Source organism: Lissotriton helveticus, chromosome 4_1, assembly GCF_964261635.1.
Source record: "Lissotriton helveticus chromosome 4_1, aLisHel1.1, whole genome shotgun sequence".
NCBI classification, from domain to species: Eukaryota; Metazoa; Chordata; class Amphibia; order Caudata; family Salamandridae; genus Lissotriton; species Lissotriton helveticus.
In genome coordinates this window covers 1204138956-1204143436 of record NC_136063.1, presented here as the reverse complement: position 1 = coordinate 1204143436, position 4481 = coordinate 1204138956, and the positions used below count along the sequence as shown (strand labels likewise).

The following is a 4481-nucleotide window of genomic DNA, read 5'->3' as shown; positions in this document are numbered from 1 at the left end:
TACATCAAGTATCATGTGATACAGAAGTCCTCATTCTAGACGTCTAGAATGCAGGATGCTGTAATCTGCCTGGATCGCACATCTATTCCAGTCAAGGGGCACAGGGAATAGATAAAGTGTTAAATCCACATAACTTTTTTTGTAAATAAAAAAAAAATGTGACCTAATCAAACAAAAGTCAAATTTTGGGGAATAAGAATAATCGATTCTTAGTTCCCATGATTTTTCTTAAATGTTATTTTCCAGTAAAAACAGCTTAGCTTTCCACAGCTCCCCTTTCTTAAAAGTGTGTTAATACAGTTTTATTAAGGTGTCTTCAGGACAACCTCACGTTAATTTTCAAATTTGCAAGGTATTCTTGCAACCTCTTTGTTGCTTGACCTCGACTCTGTTTCTTCTTTGGGTTGGTACACTCTGTAAGGCCTCAAAACGCCCTTATTTGGTGCTTTCTGCTGAAGATCATGAAGAAGTGCTCCAGACGTGCCACAACAGGTGGCATGCCTGGAAGAGAAGTACTGACAGATAACATAATAAGTGTGATCTACAAAAGCCAGAGAACAAAGAATTATTTATATAAATGAATAGGATGCTTTTTACCACATTCACTAAATTTACTTTCATAGCAAATGGTTCAGTTTTCCGGATTATTTTGCTTAATGTATGTTTAATGCCCCACCAATACATGTTGCATATTTACTTTTTATGGTGTTTTTATGTACTGGTGAAGTAAAGTGATTATGACTGACTGACTGGCATATCTACCGTTTTGACCTTCCCATCTGTTGGACTTGTGTAGAGCTGTTAGTTGACATCTAAGAGTTACTCAAACTCCTTGTTTGTTACTTGGTCATCTATTTCCATGAATTGACAGTTGAAGCCCATCTATTTCTCCCATGGCGTGAGGTAAAAACACCATAACTCCTCCCCAACATATTTTACAGTTACCATTCTTCCAGAATCTCTCAAGTATTATGCCAAAGACAATCAGTCATCAAAGACACAACTCTAAAGCACAAGTGGCTTGGAGTTGAAAGCCAGCTTGAGCTGCAGTTGTATGTGCTCAGTGACCTAGAGGATGAGGAGTAAGAAACTGCCTGAGTCCTTGGTCTTGGCAAATCTGCTCACTAGGAAGCTGAGCAGATGCTTTGAAGGGCAGTGCACCAGGAGCAGTATAATCATCTCTGCCCTGATTAACTATAGCGTTGTGCTGGGTTACTTTTCTAACACAAACTGGATTCAAAGTGTTATGTTTGGTTTACTATGCAATGTAAGTAAGGAATTGTATTGAATATTTTGCCAAAGGAACACAAAGTTGTGCAATGCTTTTAGTTACACTGCAACCACCCATGAGTGTTCACGCAAATCCCTTTCTACAAACAATTGTAGACAGGGATTTGCTCCAAATGTTATGCCTGCTCGAGGCAGGAGAAATGAGGAGAAATGTTTTTGTTTCTCAACATTCCTCCTGCTTTGCATGCATGCTACATTGTGCTGCACTCACACAAAGCAGGACACGTTATTAAACATTAGTTTTTTTACTTGAAGGGTCTCCTTCCACTACAAAAACTTTTCCTTACAGCAGTGAAACCCTTTTACACTATGATGCAAGGGTGTGTGCTTTAGACGCATGGCTTTACGTTATAATTTTGTATTCATATTTTGAGAAATTTTAATAATAAGTACAATAAAGTTAATAATAACTTACTATTTGAATTATATGAATAAATATACGGAATATATGGAAAAGAAAAAGAGAACATGCATATATGATAAATACTATGCACCAATAAATAAAACGTACAACTATAAAGATAAATAGTAAGGTATACAGTTGAATAAATATGGTGTGAGAAATGTTAAATATTTAAATAATGCAAGCAACATATATAAGAGATATAAAAGTTTTAAAGAATCAATCATAGGTTAACTCAATAGATATATACATTGAGTATATAGATTAAACATTATATATAGCTATACATATAGAAAATAGTAACATGACAAATCTCCTCAGCCACGAGGAGTAATTCATTTGTAAAATCGAAAATTGTAAAATATATAGAGAAAGGAGTATTGAATAGAATATAGAAAAATAATTGATATACAAACTAACAGAGCATATCAATAGAAGTTATGTGAAGAGAAATGAGAAATGAGGTGTCAATAGGATATAGTAAGAATTAAAGAATAGAAGAAAATTAGAAAAGAGAGAATAAGATAATAGAATAATAAAATAATAATACAACAAAACTATAAGTAAATATTATGATAGGAAAGCATGAGAACCAGGGGGGAAGGGGGGAGGGAGGAAGAAAGAAAGTATATTGTCAAATGTCAGGTCAAAGGGTATTAGTATCCACTCCTGGAGTCTTGTCACCAGTATCCATGCCACTATTCAGGTTCAGGAAAGGTGACCAAACACGAAGAAATATGTCAGTTTGATTTTGAAGATTATAAATTATCCGCCAATGGCGTGGAACACATATTTTTGCTGTGGCCATTGCTGTGTCAAAAAGATGACATTGGGATTTGGTGAGTTTTGGCGATAACTGCAGGTCATGAAGGATAATAACAGCAGGAGTGAACGGAACATGTATAGGCATAGTAGAAGATAAGATTTTGCCCACATATGCACAGAAAGGTTGAATCAACGGACAGTCACATCTCATGTGTGCTGAGTTGGTGTTATCACATCTTCAGCAATTGGCATGGGAAAATAAACCAGCTTTTTAAAATCTTGCAGGAGACCATTGCCAATCATGAATAATCTTAAATAGACAACATTTAAGTCGAGCCTCACGGGTTCCTTTATCTAGATTCTCCATTATTGTCTCCCATGCATTGGTAGTGTAAGACATTTAAAGTTGTGACTGCCATTTAAATTGTAGTGTCTGTGTTAGAGGTTGAGAAAAAAGATGTGTTGTAAAAACTCTGTATAAACCAGATATCACTACTTTATGTTTTCCCCAGTTATTTAGGTATGATACTATCTGTGAATTTGACAACACCGGAGAAGGTAAACCTAATTGTTTTTCCAAACATTTCTTGAGCTGGTTATATTTTAGGGATTGATGCCATGGAAGACCGAATTCCTCTTGTATTTGTGTGAATGTTTTAAAGTCACCATTATAAAAAATGTGATCTAATGTTTGAATATCTGCTGCTTCCCATACTGGCCATGATATTAGCTTCCTATAATTACAAACACTGGAATTATTCCATATGGGTGCCTTTTCATGTATATGGGAGTTTAAAGCTAACAAACAGTGTGCTCTTTGCCACAATTTGGACATGGCTGATAGGATTGGGTTTGTGAGTTTTTGACATGCAATTTTTGTGCCATAAAGTGCAGAAATATCACAGCCCGAAGATAAAGATTGGCTTTCTAAATGGACCCATTGCGGAACATCAGAGACTCCCGGTAACATAAATGATAATTGAGAAATCTGCAATGCTAAGTTATAATATTCAATGGATGTAAGACTCATTCCTCCAGAAGAATGGTGAGCCATTAATTTTGTCAGGGCCAAATGAGGTTTCATTGAGCCCCATTTGAAAGTTTTTATTTTGGAATCTTTGAGTCTCAGAGTGGACAAGGGAATATGGAGAGGGAGCATACCTAAGGTATATAGAAAACGAGGAAGTGTAACCATTTTAACAGCTTGAACTCTACCCCACATTGAAAGATTCAAGATTTTCTACTTATCAAAGTCACATTGCGTTTGAACAATCAGTGGGTTCAGGTTATCTGTAATCATACCTTCCACAACCTTATTCACTAAGATACCCAAATATTTAAGACAGGAGGGTTGTCAATAAAAAGGGAAGTTGTGTATAGCCGCTTTAGTGGTTCCATCAGAAATAGGTAAGGCTTCACTCTTGTCCCAATTTATTTTATAACCTGAGAATGAACAAAAAGTGTCTATAATTTGAAGCAAAGATGGCAATGAATTAGGGAGGTCTGTTAAGGTGAGTACTGTGTCATCTGCATAATGAATTAGGGAGGTCTGTTAAGGTGAGTTATATGTCATCTGCACATGAATTAGGGAGGTCTGTTAAGGTGAGTAATATGTCATTTGTGTAATGAATTAGGGAGGTCTGTTAAGGTGAGTAATATGTCATCTGCTTAGGGCGCATGGCTTTGGAGTGGCTCAATTTAGGCTCTACCCTAACATGTCATGGAAATGTCCCTATGTACTGACATGTGACACTATATTTACTGTGTGCCAAGACTTTAATAACATGTGTGAATGTTTAATGCATTAATGAAATGTAACCTTTGACAAATTGAACCTTTATAAATGTATGCACTAATGTACAGTTTAAACATGGAGATCTATTCTGTATTCATGTTTGCATATATACTGTGTTACATTTGCATTTATTCTGAAAGTCATATTTGAAAGTTTAATCATGAATGCCTAAACTTAATTTTTATTTGTTCTAGAGTTACATGTGCACAAGTATAACCATGTATTTGA

General features: G+C 35.6%; 1 pseudogene; it reads right to left on the bottom strand.

Annotated features, from left to right (window-relative positions):
- Positions 1 to 316: 316 nt before the first annotated feature.
- LOC144828131 (divergent protein kinase domain 2A pseudogene) lies at positions 317 to 948 on the bottom strand (annotated as a pseudogene).
- Positions 949 to 4481: the final 3533 nt, after the last annotated feature.